The sequence below is a fragment of the Rhodnius prolixus genome, unplaced genomic scaffold, assembly GCF_049639745.1.
Source record: "Rhodnius prolixus isolate KJV_2025 unplaced genomic scaffold, Rpr scaffold_6, whole genome shotgun sequence".
In the NCBI taxonomy this organism is placed as follows: Eukaryota; Metazoa; Arthropoda; class Insecta; order Hemiptera; family Reduviidae; genus Rhodnius; species Rhodnius prolixus.
In genome coordinates, this window is record NW_027411634.1 from 35,671,359 (window position 1) to 35,697,549 (window position 26,191).

At 32.3% G+C, this 26,191-nt stretch overlaps 1 protein-coding gene across 4 annotated transcripts in view; it reads left to right on the forward strand.

Annotated features, from left to right (window-relative positions):
• The first annotated feature begins 7,451 nt into the window (after positions 1 to 7,451).
• LOC141460039 (extracellular serine/threonine protein CG31145) overlaps positions 7,452 to 26,191 on the forward strand; it is a 284,669-nt gene continuing 265,929 nt past the window's right edge. For 2 of the 4 annotated variants that reach the window (XM_074139656.1, XM_074139655.1), the window contains exon 1: positions 7,454 to 7,850. The gene's annotated coding sequence lies outside the window, so the exon portion shown is untranslated. Of the gene's footprint in view, positions 7,851 to 26,191 lie in introns of all 4 variants that reach the window. The other 2 variants (XM_074139651.1, XM_074139659.1) reach the window with 2 other exon arrangements.

The window sequence follows — 26,191 nt, forward strand, 5'->3', positions numbered from 1 at the left end:
GTAAATAGTGTTTGTATAGACAAGTATATAATCATCTTAATATATTAAAAGTCCCATTTACATGGCAATTTTACAGCTGCCGAGTTTGTTTCCAATATTTAACAATAACAGCAAAAAAAATCTATTGGTCTTTCAATTTTGTCAGACACTGGGGAGCAAATATAAATGAAATAATCATTAAAATGTGCAACTGAAAGATCCGTACTTCATAAGAGTTTGAACTGAACTGTTGAGAAAATGAAGTTAAAGTTAAATTTATACCCACACTGTTGAAATTTTTTGCCAACTGAGAGGTGCTTGAGAAAAAGATAATGATAATAAAGAGGTTTTAAGCCTGTAAACCTAGCGTAGAGAAAAATAAGCAGCTATGTTATTCGAATAAAAAAATGTTTGCAAAATAAAATATACCTTTCGTACGTTACAACGCACTATCGAAATAAAAAAGAACTAGAAATAATATAAAGAAATTTGTAAATTAGCCTCTTAAAAAAGTAAAAGCTATTAAAGTACAGTTATAATAAAGTTTAAAAGAGCCTATGTTATCAGTGACTATAGATAGAATGCGCTAACTGTACTTAACTGTAATGCTCTAACTTGCAATTCAACAGCTTGTTACCCATTGCATGGGAAAATTTTTAAACAGCTCGTATTTGTTAAAAAACATGCTTTCGAAGGACCTGTTCAGATCTAAAGCATCACTCAAGAATGAGCGATTCTTAAAGATATAGTAGCTTTCTCCCGTAAATCTGAATTTCGCAGGATTAAGCCGACAAATTGATGCTGTCTGCGACGTTAGTATACTTGCTGCTTTTCTATTTTCCAATATATCCCAATGAAAACGAGGCTCAAGATTTCAATCAGTTATGAAAACAAGGTTTTTTAATTCTCATTCCGCTTTTCACAATTCTAAATTACTAATTTTCTTCAGATTATGACTTTTTACTTTTTAGTTGCTTTTTCTTTTTCTCACTGTACACTTTCGGTTAAGAGCATTTGTAACTCAGAATTTTAGGAACAAATTTAATTTTCAGCATAAAAACGATTCCCTGATATCCTACTTTAAAGGGTAGTACAAAAAAAAAAAAAACCTCGTCTAAACGTCTAAAAAATTGTAGTGTTTTAAAATTAGCCGCTCGCTCATTAAGTACCAAAAAATCTGGCTGGGGTGGCATTCGAGAAAATTGTGGAAAACTGAACAAAGCACTTCCGTTTACGCCAATTTCCTTAGACTAGTAATTTAAATGTATATTTAATCCATGTTAATATTTCTTAGTTAACAAGACCGTATATTACTGAAATATCACTTCTGAGAGAAGCTTGACCCAGTCTTTCCTCTAGATTTACCCCAAATTAATTTTGCCAGGAAAATGTTTCAAATAAAAGTTATAAATCTACATTTTTATAAAACTCTACAGTGAGTATAGTTTAAAGAAAAATTATTATAGCCAATTTTGGGATGTAGATATTTCTTCCTTCTGCAAATTCTAAAATCATTGTAAACTCATAGAAAATTGTAGATTGTTCATACTTGTGGTGCCTGTCATAACTGAATAGATAACCTCCATTTGAAATGTAGCTATTTTATAATCCCAGCCAGGAAGCTGGAATCTCCAGCGGTCATACTGCATGCGCATAACCAGCTCTAATTTCACCATGGATACGCTTGTGACCGTGCCCAATGATGGATAAATGCACTTAATCTTGTGGCTTCGCAATACTGTATCCTCAAAGATGAGAGTCAATTTAACTTTCAACACAATCCATGAAAAAGTTACGTAAATAAATATTTTTCCTTTACTCTTACCTAATTTAATTTTTATTATTATTACTATATCTGAATGTTAGTTTTTATTGCCATTGTTATTCAATGGTTGTTCAAAATATAATTTTGAGATTTACAAACAAATTGTTTGAACACTAAAATAACTAAACTATAAGTTTTCTTACTTTCTCTCCCCGTAAGCGGAACTATTGTGATAATAAGTTTTCAGTTTAAAGTTTTCGTGGGAAATACCCGTCCTGAAAACGGATCTGAGAACTGACTCTGAGAACGATAAAAAACATTTTACAAAAAGGTCTTGACGTAAGTGTTGTGTCTATCTGTGAATTATTCTAAGTATTTAATTGCAATATCAATTGGCATATAAATTTTATTTTTATTATCTGTTTGAAGTTTACGACCGCATGAGCAGATGATCTGCTGCAGATCTTCTGTACATTTATAGAACGCGACTTTCTTTTGCCGCTATGATGAACTAAAGAGTTACACAACTTTTGAAAACGGACATTAATCCCAATGATTTATGAAAGGTTCCTCAGCAGATAGAAGTCTTTGGTTAGATACCACTGGTTTCCTCCAGAAAGCATTGGGCATCACAAGAGAGGGGGCCTATTTAGAGCACCTCCACCAGTCCTGTATATTTTAATTAGACTAGTGTTCTATCCTTCACTCGTGAGAATTTAGTAATGCAAAAAAAGGATTCCTTTAAAAAATCCATAACCCTCCAGGACTCACTGTAGACCCTCATTAACCTTGATCACACTTTGTAAGACTTGATAGTCTGAAAGGCCGTCAGCTGGTACGATGAGATGACGTCTTAGGAATTAATTTCTTTTTCTTACAATCTAAGCAGCATAAATGAATATGGTAAATTCTTGAAATATTGTGACTAGACTGCCTAGGCTTATCATGATGTAAAAAAACCTTTGATTAGCCTCTTACAAGTTGGTTTCCAATTCTTTTTCTATTTTGGAGCCGATATGTACCACACAGAATCGTCTGAAAATGGAGATCTTCGCTTCCGAACCTCTCTATCCGAAATAAGAACCTTAAGAGGCTGGTCGAAAAGCTTTTTGTAGCAGCTGTTCAATCAAAGGGAAGAACCAAAACTAAGATGTTCCGAAACAGCAATGACTTGCACAACCTATACTTTTGCAAAGAGTTCCGATTAAATTATAAGTTTAAAAGTGACTCTAAACTCTAATCCTCTGCAACCTAAAAGATCTACAATAGCTCCTTTGAGTGTACGTGTTTGATTAAGTGTGAGATTGTAGGTGACAGTAGTGTGTGTAAATGAATGAGCTAGATTTCGCCTAGTGACTAGTCCACTTCTTCCTACGAATTATAGGGTATCTCAGTGCTCATCTAATCGTTTGAAAATGGCATCATTTTTAATTTCTCAGCTTCCTAAGAGATCGAATATAAACTAAACTATTTGAAAGCCGTTACTTTATCACAATTTTTATGCAAAAAAAAAAAAGTTTAAGTAGTTTATTTATTATAAGAATTACCAACAACAGCCAACCACGGATATCAACAGCCTCTGTTCAACCAATCGTATAACCACAATGGTTTAACTTTCCTTTGTCACCAAGTAAAACATCTGTGACCGACACTTTCGTTTTCATATCTTAATTTCTAACAGTGATAGTGATAATTGTACAGATTCTTAGCAAACACTCGCGCTTTCTCTTAATACAGTTGTCACAACAGTACTAATAAATCGACCCACTTACTTCAAACTAGGAATGTTTACTTAATATTCAGTCGTTTTTGGCAATATAGTCTTAATTTATTAAATTAGTAACATGAATAATGTTATAATGAAAAATACGAGATAAAACTCGTCCTGTGTAAATGTTTATTAAGATAATCAAGATGTTAGAGTTAGAACAGTAATTTAGAGATTAGTATCAAATTTGAAATATTCTAAAATTTTCCGTTTATGAGTTGAATCTTCATATGCCAGCGTTAAATAAAAAACTTTTCTTATTCAAAACGACTTAAAAGTTGAATATTTGTGTGCAAATTCAGAATAGAAATTTGTTTGATTACAGGACTTCTTTTTATGAGAAGAAAGATTTGTTTAAAATATTTTTTAGGAATTTTACAACTTTAGTGCGATAAGTAAAAATAAAAACAAGATGAACTAAAACGTTTGCTAGCCATTGAGGGTAGCCGACGTCAGGCATTAAGTTGGTCGCGATGCCTCCTCAGTCGCTTTAGAGGATTTGTAGAAAGGATTGGCCTTGAAAAGGCTGTGGATAAGTGGGTTTGAATGGGAGGGTAATTTGAAAATGGAAGTTTAGGTAACGTAACTGTCCTTGGGCGTACACAAAGGGTATTTTTTTTAAATCGGTGTGGATGGTGAGGTTTAAATCGTAACAGAAGTAACTACAAAAATCCCAAATGTAAGGATCAATAGAAAGAGATTTTTTTGTAAAAAAAAAAAAAAAAAAAAAAGATTTACATAAATATCAAGCAAATTACATAAGAAAAGACAGTCTTTTATGAAAAATAACTGCGTTTGACCTAAATAGAATGTTGGCAACATCATTAGTGAAACTGATTTCATATTGAGTAAAGTAATCGCCTATTTTTTCAGCCCGGCTTAACGTCCAACTGCCAATTAGGTGTCGTGGACGGAGGCGACTAGCAAACGTACAGTTCTGTAATTTTTTTTTAATTAACCATTAAATTAAATCCAAGGTCTAGACCGGGAATCGAACCCAGTACCACAATACATAATAAGCTTTACAGTCTCGTCTCTAACCGCTCGGCTACCGTGGCGCCTTGATTCCCTACTATCTAGATTTCAATTGATTCAGTAGATTGTAAAAGTAATGTGTTCTTCTCACGATAAACAGGTGTATTACTCACTCTAAGATAGGGAAAAGCTTGAAAATGAAATTAGAACAAAAAACCTGTTTAATTAAATAAATTGTTCTAATTATAAAACCCCACTTGAAAATGTGCAAACTCTGAGACTATAATTAGATTGCATATGAAAAAGCGAGCTTTAATTGAAAACTGTTTTAATTTAAACTTTATACAGAGATGTCATAAAAGTATTAGTAATCTGTATATAAAATGTTTGGTTTTTCTCTGTTAAATATCAGTGAAAACTGTAATAGTTTAGTTGGATAAATAGCACAAGTGGGAAATCTTGATTTGTTGTTTTTTCTTCTACTACACAACATAAGCATGGAAAATTTTCAAAATTGAGCTTTTGCCGGAAAAAAATCAGTTAGAGTTTTCCAATTTTAGAGCTTTTCTCAAACTATTTGAGACTCAATTTACGTAATTCAACGCCTTTGGTAATATTCTTTTTTTTTTAAAAAAAAAACATACTGTAGTAGTTCCTAAGTAATTACCGCTCTTCAAGCTGAAACAATGTCTTAATAATCAAAATACTATGAGGAAAATATGATGTGGAATAAATTTTCTTAAAAATTTTCCTTGTGTAATTAAAGTTGAAACTAATTTTCTAGAAAAGCAGGTCACCTTGGACGATCCATTTCATAATGAACTTGAATGACTTTCAAAAGCTCAATTGAATCACAAACTATGTACTTAGTAGGGTTACGTGAGGGACAATAATAGAAACTATTTAAATAGTTGTGACACTTTAGTTTTATTGAATGAATACTATCCTTTAAGAGCTGAAGAAAGTGTTATAACTATTATTATTATTTTTATGATCGTTTCTTTGTGCCTGTACATACAAACATGGGAGGTTTTCCATTTTTAGAAGCAAAGTTATTGACCTAGAATATTGTTTTGGATAAAACCAATAAAATTCTTCGCCGATGTTCTGTATTCAGATCATCTAATTAGAAGGAAATGACTTGTGTTACTTCTCATAGGCACGGTTTAGACTACGGGATCTTTCAGCCTAGTAAAATGCATAATAACTCACTTATATTTACTCCCGCCCAGCAATGAACATTCGAATTTCAAAATCAGGAAATTGCGGAAACTTAAAACTACATGAACACGATTTTCTCTTATGTATCTCATTTTACGTAATTGAATTTTATAATAGTTTTAGAATTTATTTTTTAATCATTTGACTTGGAATTGTGAATCTTTGAATCAATTTATCTCAGCTTTTTGTACACCGTTTACTTTGATAGAAACCTATCGGTATTGTTTGGAATTCTATTTTATGAATTCTAAGTTTTACACGTACACATAAACCGTTCCTGTTGAAAATATGAACGGGCACAGTACTTTCACTAACAAGGCAGCGTAAGAAAAAGTAGGAAACTTAAATTAATTACAACAGAAATTTAATTAATAAATGGAGCATAAATTTGTAATGATAATAAAAGTTTGGCTGGTTAGACATGTTGACAGACAGCATCATTACCAGTGACACTAAGTTAGTTAAAGCAGCAGTGTTGGCATGTTCAGCTGCTGTTTGAATTGTAGATAGAGGCACCCCACGCTTTAAAATCATTAACACAGATTAACTATTTCCGGCGCTAACAAGTCAAAATCAACAACTAAAATAATTGCACTGTGTTGTAAACTGCTGTTACAATTACAATATTTTATTGTATTTATTTTTATTTCTTTAATGGTTGAATTTATAATTTATTAATTCCCCCCCCCCCCCAAAAAAAACACGATCCTATTTTAAGCATGACTGTAGTCAAAAACCTCCCAAGATACAATTTTGAGCACACTTTTCAAGAGATCTTAAAGTCAAAGACTGAGTGAATTACAGACTACACCATTCCAAGATAAAAACGATCCATATGGTTCACCGATGGCTCCAAGAGGGTCCCTGATTCTGGAGCCGGAATCTTTGGGAAGAAGCCAGATAGATACACTAAAAGCTCTCTTGGTAGCTTCTTCACCCTATTAACCCTGAGAAGATGTCTTACAAACCTCTCTTCCTACTAATATAGGAAGTACGTAGAAAAGTGTTACCAATATATGAAACAACCTTATCCCTCGTTTGGAATCGTAGAGGCGAAGAGAAGTTCTAAGATGTGCAAAGGAGATTTAGAAGAGAGACACGTTTATTAATGATAGTAATATTAGACGGTGAACAGGCAACAGACAATATATTTGGAAATAAAAGAATACAGAGCTGAAAGGTAGTACTTTACTTCATGGATGTCCAAACAGTCTAAGATGGCGTAAGTATATGTTCCGTCTTGGTCGCCGGTAGCGAATTACCTGAGTGAAGGAAATCCAAACATGTATTTCCTGTGAAAACAGAATATAACGAGTTAAAGAGAATCGTTGGAGGTCTTTTTCGAGAAAATAGTAAAATAAAAACCAGAAAAATCGATTCAGTAAACTGGCCAGTGGATCGATTTTGACGGAAACTCCTGAATTTGACACAGTCCACCGATGGCATCAGTACCACACACTGTCAGTTATGAAAACCTCCTAATTCAATGTTTGAACGGTAATCTTGGCAGAAACCGTCTGAATGAAGCAAGGCTGAATTTGAGTATTTTTTTGAATTAATCTTTATTAGCTAATTCATTCATTTATTATATGGTAAATTCATGGACAAACATACAGCTCAAGATAATAGATAAGCGAGAGAAAGACGAACTGTAAAAAGGCTGATGTTCCCACCTCCACGGCCCGGCGAGCTAAACAACAGACCTCCTGTCTATCCCCACTCTGGTGTAAAACCAGCCAAAGCTAGGATAGCATTTTCTCACTGCCGAGAACTCCCCTACAAATTCAACCGTCGTTCAGTATCTGCCCGGCAAAGCTTACGTTAGGTGTACGTTCGTCAACATAGTACCGCGAAATCGAGAGTAAGAAAAATTGTATTGTTCTTCCACTTACAGTCCTTATCAAAAGTATATCGTGTGCTATCTTTTTTTTTTTCTTGTATTATTTCAATTTTAACATTTAATTTTTTTTTCTCCCAAAATTAGTCAGTAAACTTATTTAATTTAATTAATTTTTTCAAGTGAAGAAATTTACACAGTGTTATCACAGTGACTTGTGAGTTTATTTGTGAATTGAATCAAGTTTATCTTTTCATATATTTTTTTCAAGTAAAAAAAGCACGATCAAGCCCCGCCATAAATTTGTAAGTACTTAAAAATTTGCTAATCTTAATTTTTAAATTTTACAAATATTAATCCTTTATAACTAAAACAAAATCATCTATCTCTGTTCAGAAGACGTGATAAAATTGTTGACCTCGAACTTTAAATTTATTTATTTAAATACTTCCATTATTTACTAGGTAGTTTAAAACAAAATCACAATTATTATGAGTATAAAATAAAAAAATAATGATAAAAAACCTTAAAACATAAGATAACCTATTGCATATTTGTTGACAGTAAGGTTTCGAAAAGAAGGGTTATAAGGAAAACACAGCTGATCGGATCTTTTTTTTTGTAATGAATCTTGTTCGTTTGCCAAGTTCCACAACTGTTCGTAATGAAAACAAGCTTTTTACTTAAATAGTAACTATTGCTGTTGTTTTTTTTTTTATGTTTGTTAGTTTTGCTAATTATTTTATTTAAATATACGTTATTATTATGTATTAAATTGACAAAATTAAATTTATAATTCAATTTTGGCCATCTAGGCTATCTAAAATTTAATAATCCAAAATAATTAAATAAAAAAAATTATATTATGACGAAAATAAGCAAGTTCACCGGAACCTTTCAGAAAATGTTTATTATATAAGCTGGAGATGAAGATGATGATTTAATTTTTTTATTTTTATTTTATTTATTATTTTTCCGTGCAATTGGATCTTTTTATCATTTAGAAGTTTTATAATTTCACTTAAAAACAAAACATTATTTTTAACCGGCTTCCAGTGATAATCTTTGACATCTACATCAGTTATAATGTAGCTGATATCTCCTGCGCGTAAAAACTTAACTTTACCGGGATGAAACTGCGATGGACTTGGTCTGTGAGTTACTCCAGGTTCTACACGTGGGTCATAAAAGATCTCGGTTTTCGATTCAATTATTTCATTTTTCAAGACATATCGTATCTTTTGGAATGTTGGTTATTTATTTAAAAAAAAAACCTGTTGGACTTAGCTGGAGAAAAGGTGTACTTCATTTTTCCGTAATTCTGTTCTTTTTTCATTTTTTTTTTTTGTGCCCTAATCATCAAAGTCTTGGAGTTTCTCATATTCGTATATCAAATATATATTTTGTGATCATGGACGGACGGAGAAGGTTTACCAAGTGGAAATTTTCCAAAAAAAGAGGATGATGTGCAGTGAAAAGTGCGGATTTACATTTTCCATTTCAATTCATTAATTTCATTTTTTTCTTTTCATAAAATCTATATTTATTAACTTTGAAATATTTTAGAATAATTAGAAAAATTGTATATTTAAGGGAGGAGAACAAATGAAGTGATAATCTAAAGAGAAAATAATCGTTAAAAATATCTTTCTAAATGAAGTGCTGCAATGAATACCACTTGTTGCTTCAATTGATGCATTATAATTCTGCATATTAATTTTTTTTTTTTAAATTTACTTTTACGATGTATTAATTATGAATTATTTTATTTTATTCTAACGATAACTGCAATTTAATTTATTTATTTTAATAAGTTGTAAGCAGTATTTCTTAATGCTGTCTTGCTTTTTATTTAATTAAAAGTGCATAGTATTACTAAATGCATTTACATTAAATTACTAATTATGGGAATTATGATGACGTTATGATCTGTAGTTATCAAAACAAAAGCAAGAGGTATGTTCAAACTTATATAGTTAATATCCTTTAATATTATTAAAGTTCCTGTTTATTTAACTGAATAGCATCATAGTTCCTTTGTCTTCCGATACAGCGAAAAGCTAGCGAATTTACACGCGTATAGATTTCAATAGTCAGCGAGTTTTGCTTTTCATATCGAATTTTGAAAAACCGAATGAATTCATCGACTGTCAAATTCTAAGTTTTGCAGAAACTTGGTTGCCCTGCAGAGCGATTTCTTGACTAGATTTTAGTTATTACATTGCTTTTTTTAACAAAAATTTCATCCTAATTATATTTTTTAATTTAATTTACTGTTAATTGAAGCAAGGAGAGTTATGTCTGATATCATCCTTAAATGTGAAATTTGATTAAATAATCGAGCGATTTATTATACATTTAATATATTGATATGTGATCATTTTTAAAAATAAATTGAATATTTACTTGACAGGAAGAGAGAGAGAGAGAGAGGAGAGATTAGAGCTACTTCATTCAATCATTGCTTCACTCCATTCATTAGGCAGTTTCTTTGTGAATGGAGAGAAGCAGAGCCCGCAGTATTTAATAAAAGATTTTTCAAAATTTTCCCTGTACCAATTACGATGAAAAGCGTTAATTTTATTCATTCAAGTTTAATTAATTACAGAGAACATGATCATCAATGAAAGCAATCTCCCTTTTCACAAGTAGAGCTGTAGTTCACCTACCTTTTCCACACAAAGTAGAGGTGTAGGAGAGTGTGCGAGATCAAAGTGATCGATTGGACGATTTTAGTGAATTGAATTTGGGGTTGAATAACCTGTTGAAGAGCGGATCTTAGAAGAATATGGGAAGGAAGTTTTAGAAATAGTCTTCGGTCGGATGTAACTAGCTTTAAGTGGAGATCAGTTGAGATTTTGTGAAAGAAAATTTAGTGAAGGGGAAATATTCTTTGAAGTAAATTTGAAACGCTCGAACATTGACTACCAAATGGAGATAAGAAGTAATAAGGTGAAATTGGAAATAGCTGTACTATTGTTTATGCAACTTCGTGTAATTTGCAGCCTACATTAATGCAGCTTTGTTCAAACAGTTCTCAGGATCCCTGTCGACTGCATTTATTAGGAAAATATTTCGAGGTGGTTTATTTTTAGTTCATTGCCTTTTTTCTCTGATCCCTCCCCCCATTTATAATAATTACTATTTCAGACTGAGGAGGCCCCGGTGAAAACTTAAATACGAAAAATCTTGAAGAAAATAATTCTTTTTTACTTTTTAGAGAAAGAGGAAGTACAAACTACCTTTTCCGTACACCAAAAAAAGTGTATTTCCGGAGAAAAGTGAAAATGCAAATTTATCCGGAAAAAAAAATGAGCCAGAGATAATGGAAATTATGGAAGGGATTATGCGCAGCCTAATTTCCAACAGGTGGTATTTTATTGTCACCCGTCCTTCTTACAATCTCCTAGAAGGGAATATAGTTATTGTAACTGCGTCTATATTGTCCCCAAGTCATTTAACTCAGAATCTCGATCGGGTTATCGCTTACTCGCCTTTTTTCTTTCTTTTTTTTATGACCCCTACTTTTCATGACCTCCACCTTAGTTAGTATGAATAACAAATTATGTAATTCGATTAATATGCATTATGCAACCTCCGCTGGCTAATCTTAGTGGTATAAACAATTGGGAATGTTTTATTTTTTCCTGATACGAATAAAAAAGAGCAAACGGTGTCGTACGGGTCTTTAAATAACAAGGATCGCCTCTACCGTCCCGACAAGAGAGGGTATTTTTGGGTAAATCTTGAGCCCACCACCTCGCTATCTAGTGTATGGATTAGATTAGAAAGAGGCCCTTTTCCCAAGGTCCCAAATAAGGTAGTGAAAGTCCCTTGTACTAGGGCAAGAGAAAAGTTCTCGTTAAGTAAATTACACGTGCTTTTAAAGTATTATTGTATCTGCTTTGTGTTGGATTGGGGTTCCCTGAATTGGAATATCGTGTTGTCACAAATTCTTCCTTTTGCACGATTTATTGCTAACAGAAATTCATTTAAAGTAGGCGAAAGTTTGTAAAAAAAAAGTCTGCTTTTTCATCCTTTAACAGTAAAGAAATTATGAAGAAAATGCACAAAACGATATTGCACGGTTGGCGATTAAAGAAGCCGAAACTATCGCCATTTTTAGAGGAAACGATGCTCTATAGTTTATACCTACCAAGAATTAATTATAATAAAGCCTTGTACAAGGTTGGACGCCGCATTTGAATTTTTTTTTGAGCACATTACTTCACTGTTACTTTAATTTTATTAATTAAAGTTTTGAGAAAGATTTATCTTTAATTATTTCTTCCAGTTCAGGGACTTGAGGCAAAAGAACAAGTCAAGAGGCTTTTCTCACCGTTACCATGGGAATTTTTCCTAGCCAATAAATTGCCACCTGTATTACAGACTTGCTAATTTATTTTTTTAAATAATAATTATATTAATTATGAATTATATTATACTAATTTTATTGTACAAAAACTAGTTAATCAAGATCATCTATACGTGTATTTCCTGTGATAACTTACAAGTACTAAAAATTTTCACGATCAACTTTCAACAAGGAAAAATTAATGAAAAACTGCAATACTATTTCTCTACTTTATGCCAATATTTATACTAATCTAATGAAAATTTGCCCTGGGAAAATTAACTCTGGAAAATTTTTAATCTCTCTAAGGAAGAGAAATGTCAACAATTTTAACCGCTTATTTCTGTAATAACTTTTTATAATTGGTTTTCTAATATTTATTTTCAGGAAAGGAAAGGCAAATGAAAAATATACAATTTTCAAAGTTAGGGGTTGAAGGAAAATTTTATAGCAAGCTATGAATAATTTATAATATTTCTAGCTGGAACTAAAATAAATAAAACTTATTGAACAATAAATATTTATTTTGGCTCTATTAGTTGGAAAAATATTTATTTTAAGAAAAGTTAATTGATATTTGAAATATGTTACAGAATTTATTATTGAAATATATTTTCTTCTAATTGAATTCGATCATGTGTAAAGCATTCAAATTGATAAGAAAGAATCTTTCATGCGTCATAATGAATATGTCTCCGTTTTTATAACCTCCTCTGGAGGCGGAAGTTATTTTTAGGTATACTAATTACATAAAATTGTTAAGTACTTCTTATAAACGGAAATTCACTTTTTAAAGTTTCTTGGATTACGATTAGAGTGGTTAGAGGAGAGAGGCCTGCTATAATGAGATGTGTGTTCGATGTGGGATCGATTCCTGTTCTCGGGCTTGGATTTTATTTACTATAAAAAAAAAAAAAAAAATCGATTTTTGGTGTTACAGTGGGATCACAAATAAACTGAGACAAAATCTCGCTTAACCACTTTTCACAGAATATTACAAATTTTCATTCGATTTTCTTTAAATTTAAAACAATCGTATACGAATAGTTCTACATTGAAACATTTTCGCAGGGAAATTCACTTAAGCGATTTTTGGGAGTCATGTGGGAGTAGTCTTTCCTCGAAAGTGTAATTAAATGTGTGAGAAAATTTTTCAAGAAATTCAGGTAATCAGCTGAGACATTTTACTGATCAGCTGTAAACACACACAAATAACTACACACACGTAGATGCACTTCTTTTTTTTTTTGAACTGAAATTACGAGAACCGGCAGACGAACAGAAGAAGGCGCCAATAGATCTTGTCGCGCCTTGAATTAAAAAATAAAAAAGTATAAAAAGCATTTATGAAAAAGCTAGGATAGGATCATTTACAATAAATGCTATAATAATTTAGGCGGAAGTCTATTTTGAGTAAAAACTCTATTTCATGTAATCGTATTACTTCCTGTTTAGAGCGATAAGAGAAACTAATACATGAATATTTTCTTCTTTTTTTGTTTCACATATTGTAGAATTCATGGACAACCTAAGCCCTACCCAGAGCATTGCGTTAAAGATTTGCCCACATAACGTTTCACCTTACATTCTCCTTAATATTGATCGCTAGTATACTTTCAGATAAGGTATTTGGGAGGATGTACGTGTGAGAAGGGAGTGGCTCCAGAAAGGCCCTTGTATACACAACGCCGCCCTAGAAAGATCTATTGTAGCACTACGACTGTAGTGTAAGTGGCCCTGTGTTTGTATAAAGGGTTTGTTAGACTTGTGATAAGTACAAGACTCACTGTTGAGTTTGTGGCTTCAGACGGTTTACAGAGAATAATTTCATTGAATTTATTATTTTTTAATTTTAATTTTGTTTTTGTAAACAACTGTAGTTTACTTAAACAAACAAAATGTACAAAAAAACACGTTCTTTAAGAAAAAAGCAACCAGTTTTCGTGCAAATTTTTCAAACAAGTTATTATTTTAACAATAAATATATAAAATTAATAAAAACCATCTTTAAAATAAATAAAACCTCAAAAATCAATTCAGAGTCACTTCCGGTAGGCAGATTTTGTCGAAATGGTGGCATCTAAACCAGACGTCCACTTTTGAAAATTATGCGATTTTTTTGTTTTAAGTTATGTTGACAACACTGAGCAATTTGCTAAATTCTGTTTTGCCGTCTCAGCTGACAACTAAACCGGTATTTCCGATGAAAAACAAACTCGAAAAACTGTAATATCTCGATAAGTTCATCTTATTTATAGGTTTAAGACATAGTAAAAAATTGTTATAATACCATTTTTGAAAGTAATTCTTTTGTTTATCAGTTACTTTATTAATTTAAGAAAATTTAAAATGATTCTTATACTGAATAAACTGGAAATCGAGGTTGTGAAGATAAAACTGGTTATTCTATACGCGTAAAAGAAGACAAGTTTATTGATGCAGTTCATTCCACTTTGCAGTAAAAATAATTTAAAATTGTTATTTTTAGAATTTGCTTCAAAAAATAAATAAATAAATAAATGAAGTAAAAAATAAAGCCGAAAATAAAGTAACAACAAATGCCAATCAAGAAACCACGAACTGGTTTTTTTTCCGTAATGAAGAGCCGTTTACTTCTTTCCTGTAACGGTACTTCCTGAATGTAAGACGTATTAGTCAAACATGGTTACAGAAAATACCGGAAGGTTGTGTCCCAGCTGTTAATCATAAATGTAAACATATGTTTTTATTTTCTCAAATTGCTGCAGCTGGAAATAATGCACAGTAATTTGAGTTTTCTAAAAATATAGAATTAACTCTATTAAATTCTAAAAATATATATATATTTTGTTTTTAAGCAAAAATTTTCTTTGAAATTGGCGTCTAAGATTTCCTTTAGAAAAGTTCTAATTTTCTATGATGTCCTCCATAGACTCCACAGGCTCCATTGCACTTATGTAAATCTTGTAACTTTCATTGGAAACAGTTTCCCAGAAATATGATTATCAAGTTTTTACTCTGAAGTATTTTTTTATCACGAAGAACGAGTGTAAACCGCGAACTAGAAGAACCATTATGTCCCTTACTAGGTGCTAGGTGAATTCCAAAATTATACTTCTCCAGTAATTGACAGAATCCCAATTGTTTTAATCTTCCTTGGATAATAGCATTGTGGTTTGGAGGTATAACGGAGTTGCCACCATCTCTTGAAAAAAATCTGCAAGTACCACCAAGTTCTAGACTTCAACTTTTTTAGGTACCCTCTAAGTCGACAATGGCCCTCGAGTAAACCTTGGTTAGTTTGAGTAATTCTTTAAAGTGTTATTTTAGAGAATTAGCAGCCGAATTTAGTCTGTTCAGAACTTTACCAATAATTAACTTTACCAAAATAGATCAGTTACGCATATAATAGATTACAAATGATAGAGACCATTTAGATGTACAGTCAGCCGCATTCCATTTTTGCAAATTAATAGCATTAATGGAAGTATCTACCTACTTTTTTTTGTGGAAAACAATTTGAAAAGTTATTTAAATATGGAAAATCGGTCTAAATTTGGTTTAAAATGGATCATAATGTTGCAGACATTATGGAAATGCAGAGAATTATATTCAACTTGTTAAAGACAGGGTAGAGATGTCAGAGAATAGGATTGTGATGTGACAGGACAGACTTACAGACTAACATACACACAAGCCTCCTAGTTATTGTACCACCTTTCTTCAGCACCATTACATTCATTTCAAGTCAAAAGTTCAGGAGAGTTTAATGTCAGCGGCCGGTTGAAGGTGAGAAGGGTGTATGAATTTCAACATGTATCTGTTTCAACTGGAGTTCTCTGTCGGTCAAGGACTTAACACGAACAGAGAATTACATTACATTTATATTTTCTTTATCTTTCAATCTTTTTTACTGACTTAATTTATTTATTTTCAACTCTACTTCTCAGTCCTTAAAATACTAATTCTCTTGTAAACTTCGAATTATTACTCAATATTAATTGACTACTCTGTACAGTTCATTATAATAAAAGGACATCTTTGAACCGTAACGGCGACAGATCTTTAACTTAATAATCAATTTACAAATCCTTGAAGATTTACTGCTCCAAATCTCAGTTATTAAATCTCTGAATTTAGGACAAATTACAAACATTGGTGATACCATATAGTTCAGTGAATACTGGTGAAAGATTGGTTATTAATACTAGTATAAAATAATCTGAATTCAATTAATGTAAACTCTGGCCAGAAAACCCTGGCCCTGCCATATCTCACTATTTCTTTCTAGATCTATTAAATATGAATTAGTTTGGCAACACTGGCACATCAATAAACATCAGCTGGTTCGGCCAAGTACTGATTGATATACAATACCATCATCATTTAATCACTTCCCTTTCACAATCAATCAACAAATACTTCGTCAAACCATATAGATCTTCCCCTACCCGCACTAAATACAATATGTAAATTTATCCTTATTATTTTCCAATATATGCCTTTTTTTTTGGTTTTTTATTACTTAGGTAAGGAGGAAAGTACTGTTGAACAAACGAAAGGGAAAGGGTTTTGAAGCCATCTGAGTAGGAGAGAGTAATTTTTAGAAAAGAAGCTTCGAGTGAACTAAAACTTGCTGAGTTATTCCATCAAGGAAACCTTCTATGTATAATAACTCGATAGTAACTTTACGATCAAAATCCATCAAGAGGAAATCAACTATTGCGGGAATTTTTATTTTTGAGATTTTCTTGAAGAAAGTGGTTCTTACAATAAATATTAAGGAAACCAAAAAAGAAATTGTCAGAAGAGTTAAAGATGTGGCTAAAAGTTTCATTCCGATGTAATTTACTGTTTTTCAAAATTGATAGCTGTTTTATAATTTCGAGTTAGAAATAACCTTAAAATTTGTAGTAAGAAATAAATCGTGTGGTAATTAATAATTTGATTATTAATTAAGAATTTTTTTCTTTGCCCAAATAAAAATTTAACTTCCTCTTTCATTGGCCCACAGCAAACATTTTGTTAAGTTCTAATTATTTTCAATCCAAAGTTCGTTTAAAATAAAAGAGATTTATTCAAGCAAATCAATAATGTTTATTTCTGTTTTGCTTTAAAATATTATTTTAAATCGAACTGTTCATTGATTTTCAATATCCTCTATACTTCCTCTTTAGAAGGGTAACAGAGCGTTTTATAAAATTAAAATTGGAACTTTTAATCAAACTTTAGTGGTCTGCCTCAGATTTAGATTATTACTAAATATTTAGTAAAAGATTTAATTACTAAATTATGTTTATTTAGGTTTCACTGTGAACCCGGTAGTTATCAGTAATCTGGAGGAGATGCTCTTCCTTATCAGTGTGATAAAAAGTGGAGGGGAAATCTTATCTGTACATACACAAGATATATAGTTTTGTTTGCCTTAGGTGTTTACTTCTTTTTTTGGACTACTGTTTGTTTGATTTCCAGAAAATCAAGCAAAATCTAGTGAAAATTAAGACATTTAAATAATCATAAATTTAAAGGAATTAAGATGAAGACAATATTTGCCAAAAGTAAACGTATATGGATGGGCGAAGCTTCCGGAATATTAAGCTATTGAAAGGCTACAGATTGGATATATAGTCTCCAACTACGTTAGACTTCAAAGTATTAGTTGTGGGGTTGGGGGTGAGAGGACAACCAAAAGGAAGTAAAGAAAGGAAAGTTACTGAAAAAATGTGCACGTAGCAAGAACAGAGAAGAATGAGATATAAGTGGAAGGAAGTTGAGACTTGAGACTTGACGTGCTCTAGTGGACACTGTTCAAGACAGTTTTTGAACTATTAGTATGCAGAAGAAATCTTTAGATCGTTTAGGAAGAAACTTACAAAGATGGTCGCTTTAAGAGGGAGAAGAAGTTAAATTCAGAATGGTATAATAAAATAAAATTCTTGGCCAAGTTGGGCCACACAGCATCTTCTAAGAGGCTAGTGGCCGGACAGGGTGGATGCGAAATTAAGGGAAGGATCAAGAACCTTTTTAATCCAGTGATCAGGCTCATTGGTCCACCCGGTTAGAGCAGTAAAAAGAACGGTCTCGATGAGCGGCCTACAAAGAAGAACGACTTCCTAAGACGGAAATTAAAGTAAGGATAAAGGGAAAATTGTTAGGATACTGCCAGTATGTCAGCCATAAAGACTACTACAATCCTACAGAAAGTAAAGTCAAACAAGTAATTGTATAGATTCTGCTAGAAAACTTTAGCCTCAATGTAGAGTTAGACTATTGTTACCATAACGCTTATCGATAGTCTATTCTTGTGTAAAATCGCAAACATTAACAATGAACGTTTTTAATATATTGGTGGAAATGGGTAGCCGAGCGGTTAGAGGCGAGACCTGCGAAGCTAATAACATATGTATTGTGGTACTGGGTTCGACTCTCGGTCTTAGGCCTTGGATTTTATTTAATGATAATAAAAGAAATATAAGTAAAGTATGTTTGCTAGTCGCCTCCGTCCACGTCACCTAATTGGTAGTTGCACGTTAAGCCCCGCCTGAAAAAATAGGCGATTACTTTACTTTACTTTATTGGTGGAAATGTTTATGAGAATAACTTTTTGGCTATACCATTGGCTGGATGTTTCGTTAAACTAAAACATTTCCGGTAATCTGAATTATTTGTTACCCAGAGTAAATTAGCTGAGAAATGATCTATTTTTATGTTCGCTTACTCCCAATCACTTTCGATTTCCGCTATATTTACGAAATTAAATTATCTTGTAACTTCCAGTTTTGTCAAAAAAAAAAAGACTGTCGGCTTTAATTTAATTAAATTAAAGCCGAATTAATAAATTAAAGGCAAATGCCTTCATGTAATAAAATCTCCAGAATTGCAATAAAATCAAAGGATAGACTAAACGTACTTCATGCCGAAGTTCACACATGAGAGGCACTTAAAATACCAAATTTGAACTTTTTGGTATGTGTGGTATTTTGAGTTAACACTCAAAGACAGAGAACCGTACATACCTCTCATGACAATCCCCACTTTTCGCTCATTTAAAGCAGAGAGAAACTAGCTGTATCTTTGAAGGAACTTTACCATTTATAACTTTAATAAATTAAAGTACGAGAAAGTTGTGTGGGCCAGAAGATCTTTTTATAAAAAGTTAAATATAAATAAATAGCTAAAATTAGCTGACAGTTATAAATCTAACAAAACGGCACTAGTAAACTTTCTTAATTAAAAATGGTAAAAACTAGTTTTAGTACATATCTATAGCTGTAGTTGGTAAATGTAGGCTGCATGTGCGATTCTTGTTTACACAAATTATTATGGACTATTTTTATTTGTCAGTTTCTTTTTAATACGAAAGTTAGTGAAGTTGTGAAAGCTGTAAGAAGGTCTTTGTCAATGACATGAAAGTGTGCTTACAACGGCAATGTGCAATTCATATGCACATAATAAAAATGTAATTAGATAGTGCGACTTCATCATCTGTACTTCATACTTTGAGATTCTAGAATTTCAAGTTTAAAAGAATCTGTTCTTATAATGGCTAGAATGGTTAGGATTACTTAAGTTTCCTGTGGTATTAAAGCCCGTAGATGGTCTAGTAGGTTTATCAGATAGTAGGCTACCAGATGCAAGACTCTAATAGTCTTCGTTGCAAAATGGTCACATCTAGCCCAAAGGGAGCCAAATAGTATCTCCTACTGCAACCTAGCCATATCCACGCAGTTAAACAGAAGCCCTTATCTGCCATTCTATCTACCTAACTAAGACCTTAAAGGTTATGTTTGTGTAAATATTAATCGAACAGCTGACTGACACTCTTCGCAAGGTTGCCAACTGAGACTTACAAAAGTTTAAATTCCCTGCATTAAGCGAACGCCTGCGCTAAATATATTTATCTGTTTATTTAATGAATGACCCCCCGTATAAACAGAAGTTTACCCCTGTGAAGGTGTTTTCTAAACCCTATCCAGTCCAGGCCAGTCACCAGAATAATCCTGCCAAACTTCAGTATTTCCTCAGTACTAATTTTACATAGATTCTTAAAAAACCTGTCCAGGATTTGTCTTACTTCTTCCAAAGTTATTGCTTAAAAGCCGTTCGCACATAGTAATATCAAGGAAAGGTTCTAGGCCAATGAAAGCAATAAAGGATTTGTTCCCAAATCGATTACCAAGAATTGCGATATTGCAGTGCAGCAGTTCCAGAATATTGCGTGATTAATTCGAAAACGGATACTCAGATATTTAAATGAGAACTGCATAATTATGCAGTTAATAAATAATAAAATGTTAAACTAAATTATTAAATAATTATGCAGAAAGTAAAAGTTAATAAATAGAAATACAATTGAATTTCAATAAAAATGATAAAACTAATGATGTGTAGCCGAGATTAGAGATTTAAAGTTTTCAATCGCTTTTCACCTTAATCAAGTGGAAAATGTCACTTTCTCAGTTCGATTTTCTGAACCATGAACACCGGAAATTGTGGAAAAGTGACGTTGTTTGTGTGTAAAATGATGCGTGAATCTTGTTAAACTGCTATTAATACTCTTAATTCATTATCTACCGCCATTACTTTCTCTTACTCTTCGGAGCAGGAAGTTCGCGATGTCAAATTTCGAAATTTGTACCGGAAATATATGTTGTTGTGGAACGAAAGCTTTAAAGCCGTTTTTTTGACCTAAAAAATAAAATTGCATTAAGCAATCCACGAAAAAGATGGGACGTATACAAATAATAAATGATTCAATCTATGTTATATAAAAATCTTTTTTTGTAAATTTGAAAATATACAAATTTAACAAGCGACCTATAAAGGTGAAAGTTCAAAAGTATTGTGAAAAATTTTACTTTATTAATTTATATTACATTGAAATCTGATTTACTTTGCAAATTATTTGTTAAAAGTATTCTATATATGTTATTGTAACTATTGAATAAAATTATTTAACTTCAATTAAATTTTTATGGAAATTAATCCATATTGTAATAATGCTAGTTAGCTTGTGAATTATGTTGTTTTAATAAATCTATGTTTACTGAAGACAGACGGCTTCTCGGTGCAACCAGAGATGGAAATTTTAAGCACATTAGTCCTACAAATGGCGCAGGCGAAAGCTGATCTTAATGTTGACGCAGATTGCCACCTGTTTAAAATGCACTCCAAACAAAAACAATGGAAATGGCGCAAATATAGATGGCGTTCTGTACGAATTGTTTTAAACTGAATTTAGCAGTTACTATAATAAAATGTTTAACTCCTCCGTTAAGTTATTATCATTTACTTTTCTTAATCAAGCTAAGTTTTTATTACATCCTCAACGGATGTTTTTTCGTTCATTTCCTCGCACTTAAGAAAAAAAAGAAATCGCACTTTACAAACGCACTTTCGATTACTCGATTCTCTACAAGCTTGGACACCTAGCAACGATTTTAAAGTACCTAAATATTGTAGTTATTGAATATTGTACTGATGAAGCATTTAGAGGCATGCTTAAGGTTACAAATTCGTGAGTATTAACTTCCCCCCACCACAAAAAAACTCCAATTTTCCGAAGAAAATGATTCATGTGGTTGTTGTAGGATGAATGATGAGCATAATGATGAGGGCGATTTTTAAGATCAATAGCGGCCCACTTATTGGTCCTAGGCGAGACCCCAATATCCCTCCCTTCCAACCCTAAATTTCTAAGTAAGGGCTCTAGGAAAGGAAGTATCTACCATCAGCAATTGGTAACTTCTCGGTTGCCTAAATTTTTTTTGGATAATCAGCTTCAGAATCTTCAGGAGCCAACATCTTTAGACCTAGCCACTAGGATTGCCCTCTGAATAATGTCCCATAATGTGTAACCTGTCACCTTAGAACACTTAGTTCAGAAAACGTGGGAGCTCACCAAACAGATCATACATGTAACGCTTTCTAGATGTTTGTTCTAAGAATGCCACATCAGAGGGATCCAAATTCACCAGGTTTGAAGAGAGGAGCCGTTAGTTGGGAGAACTCCTATTGTCCCGTGCTGCCCTTGTCCATATATTCCAAATTAGCCCCAAATTAAAATTTAGGGAATGTTCTAAATCTGGTAATCGCCTACCTGGTGCCATATCCCTACTCCTTTAGCGAAATAATATAAATAAATAGTTATATAATAAAGATAGTGCCATAGGGCATAGGTCCCGTCCCGCTTTTCTAATATAATATAGATCCCAAAATATATCTATTTGGGATAAAATATATCCCAAAATATAGATCCCTAGGGCTAATAACAGATCTCAACATAGAATTTCAACACACTCGATTAAGAAAATATTATAAAAAATGCTATCCATCAATTGTTATTATTAAACTCCGTTTTTATAACAGGCAAGTTGTGTTATAGTCTAAAATTATGCCAAATATACATCTAGATTCAAGCGTTGCGTAAGAATAATTTAGTCAGCTAGTTTGTGGCGTTTTGCCCAATATTTGCCATAAAAACTAATCCTATTTTGCTACCACTTTTCACGATTTCTTTCTTTTAATTTTACGTAGTAAATTTGGTGAAATGTTCACCGGAATAGACTTTCCGAGAAACTAGAATTACCTAAATTTAGTGAAGAAAGGTATAATATAAGCAAATTATCTCACAATCACCAAAAATCAATTAAAACAAATTTGTTTTGTGGTGGCACAGACAGACTGGCAGACTAGTTTGTGGAAACTATTTTTTGTTTTACTTCTTCCGTTTCAAGAACCTGAAGAAGTCCTCAGTATACAAAGATTTAAACAAAGTGGCTGAAATTCACTAGTTTAAAACAGAATCAGTTGTCTTCACACTTGTGTGAGATATAATTGTTGCAACATTCAAAAATCATTTTAAAAGTAAAGAAAATCTACGCAGAAAGGAAAATATTTAATCCAGACTTTTCATTTTCACTTGGGTATTTTAATGTTTTGTTTTTTTTCCATTTTATGTCCCAGTAATTAGAAACTGAGGATCATTGTGTTCTGATCACAAAGCAGGAGAAGAAGGATCATACTCTACAATAGAGAAGCGTTTAAAGATTGTACAGCCTCTCAGGCGGAGTATCGAGGGCGTGTGGGGGTGATCCTGGAGGTCTGCTCAGCTTGTACACCCTTTCCTGGCCCTCGCCACTGAAGACCGCACAGAATGAAAACAAAACAGAAAGCAACAATAACAGAAGACTTTGCGAATTAAATGCCGTTTCTACTCCCACCTTCTTTCGTACAACAAAACTCTGCCCCTAAGGGTGAAGTGGCAAGGCCTAATTCTTTTTCTCCTTCTCTGCTATTCTTTTAGAAATCTCTTTTTCATCTTTATTTTCTTTTATATATTTTTTTTCTCTCTCTCATGACAACCTATTGTTTGTCTCTCATTCTACTTGCTTTCTGTGTTATTATTTTGGGGAGCACACGGGAGTTGCCTGTTTCCTAGAGCAACTCGGCCACCGTCTATTCCACCCATCACCTCTTTCTCCATCTTCTACATCCATTTCAGTAAATATCTAGTAAAAACAGCTAGTTCTCCAGCGGAGATCTTGCGAGTGAGTGGAAGGTCCTTGGTTTTCTGTTCTCGTTGGACAAATATTTTTATTGTAAATTAAAAAATAAAAATAAAAGAACTGAAGGGCCACAATTGTTATTTCAGTTAAGTTACAGACCAACGTTAGTGCCCAGTTCTATTTGATTGTTATTTTTGCATTATCATTCTTCTTTTTCTTTTAAATTTATTTGGGGTTGATTTCAAAATTATTTTGAATTTGCTTTTTGGGTTTCTAGAAAAAGTGGGTGCAAAAAAAGACCGATTACTCTGTGACTTAAAAGATCTACCATGAAAATGTATAAATTTACCGTTATTGGGTCTAAAATTAAAATTGGTAAATATGCTAAAATTCTTCTTCACAAAGGTGTTGAACAATTTACTGAACGGAATGGAAGAAAATTCCGGAAACAGGTAGAATTTCAAACAAGAAAACTACGAAAGAAGAAAAATCAACGATTGTTTTTCCAAATCACTCATTTAATAATTTATTTTTGCGGACTGAAATTCAAAAATCTTTTATTATTATAAGTTTTAAGTTTTTGGGTAAAACAAATAATACATTGTAGTTGACAATTAACTCTTCCGATTTCTTTGTTCTTTCTAATTCAATAAACCCTTTGTCAATGCCCTCCCTACTCCTTAACAAAAACTTACAGTTTTAAAAGTTAAGTATAAGGGTTGATTAAACGCCAAAAGGTACACAAATCAGCAGTTCCCAACATTTCATTAATACTTCATTGATATAATTTAAGTAATTTTACTGCATTAACTTTTCCTTCACATTTTTTAGAATTTATTAGATGTCACAGACCCTTATGCTGGCCATTTTCGTCTACAAAATATTTACTCAAGTAGCACACCATTTAACTTAGATTGACTGTAATATCTATTTATCTATAATAATCAAACTATTAATCACAGGTGAAAAAGAAAACGTTATAAAAAATATTAAAAAAATAAGAGGCTAAAAAATTCATAAACTTTTTTTACATCAATGATTTTATGCATTTATTTTTATTTTTAAATAAAAATCATTGGTTTAAGTTCATTCTTCGATTAAAGTAATTGTTATTTTATGTTGTAGTCAAACGTTTGTAATAATAAGTAATAAATAATCTGGCTTTATCGCAAATAATATAGTTTTCTTCAATTACATTCTCAATCTAGGTGTTCTTCCCACAATGTTATATATATGTAATATAAAATAAAGAAAATAAAGATATGCATATTTTTAGGACAGCTAATTATTCCAGTATTTTACCATAAGTAAAATTAGGGGGACTAAATTAAATTACAATTGAGAAATGAGTAAATATTGTTGAATAATCTACTTGTTATTAACTGTATGTTATTTGTGCTCACGAATATTTCGGTAAGACGAATTTAAGACTGAAATATTGTTTTGAATCCTCCGTGATTGAAATTTAAAAAGTGGCCGACTCTAACTTTGTTTTTTTCTACTTTAACATGCATGTATATGTGACTACTCAGAATAATTCATCACTCATTTTATCATAATTATAATAAAAAAATATTATGAATGAACTGGCCAGCATAAGGGTCTGTGACATCTAATAAATTCTAAAAAATGTGAAGGAAAAGTTAATGCAGTAAAATTACTTAAATTATATCAATGAAGTATTAATGAAATGTTGGGAACTGCTGATTTGTGTACCTTTTGGCGTTTAATCAACCCTTATACTTAACTTTTAAAACTGTAAGTTTTTGTTAAGGAGATTTTTGTACCTTTTGGATAGATTTTCCTTTTTGTCTATTTGCAAAGTTACGTCTGCTTTACAGATTTTTTAAAATTTGGAATAAGCTATTCTATCATTATAACCTGATAAGGTGTTAAATCGGAACCGTAACTACCACTGGAGAGATCTTTTTAAAGAATGATTATAGTTGCGGTCCCCAAACCATCCTCAATAACCATTTTTTTGAGAAAGCGTTTTGAATAAAATAGGAAGGTATTTGTACGTAAATAGCAAAATTAAACTGCGATTTCAGTACTTCCTTTTAAGAAGAGCAAGAAAAATAAACTGTGATTACAGTACTTCTCCCTAAAAGGCAAAGATTTTGAATCGAACGACAATTCATTGATGTAAATCGGTTCACTCATTGATAATTTTAACGATCGCAGTACTTCCTCTTAGTAGGTGTAAGAGCATGATGGCACCTCACAGCCACGTAGAGGAGCTTTAATCACTTCTTCGTGCTAAATTTTATCAAAATCGGACTAAGCTTTGTAGAAATATTGGTAATAATAGTTTTAGAAAGGGCCTTATTTGGGTGGGGCAAACTCCCCTCCTTATGAGGCACGGCGTCGAGACTTTTAAAGTGCAAATCTGTACAAAATTTCGATTCGAATGACACTTCATTCATGAAAATCGGTTCACGTGTCGATAATTTGAAACGATTGCTATACTTCCCCTTAACAAGTGTAAGAGCAGATCGTCGCTTTATTGTTACGTAGGGGAGCCCTAACCCTATCATCCTACCAAATTTTATCAAAATCGGGCCAAGATTTACAGAGTAATTAGTAATAATAATTTTGGAGGGGGCCTTACATAAAGGGGGCTAACTCCTCTCCCATTCGATGTACAGGGCCGAGACCCCCAAAAGGCACATCTACATAAAATTCCGAATCGAACGACACCTCATTCATGAAAATCGGTTCACGCGTTTAGGCGCTACGTTGTTTACAAAAAAGGTAACAAGAACAACAACAACAACAACAACAACAAGAAGAAGAAGAAGAAGAA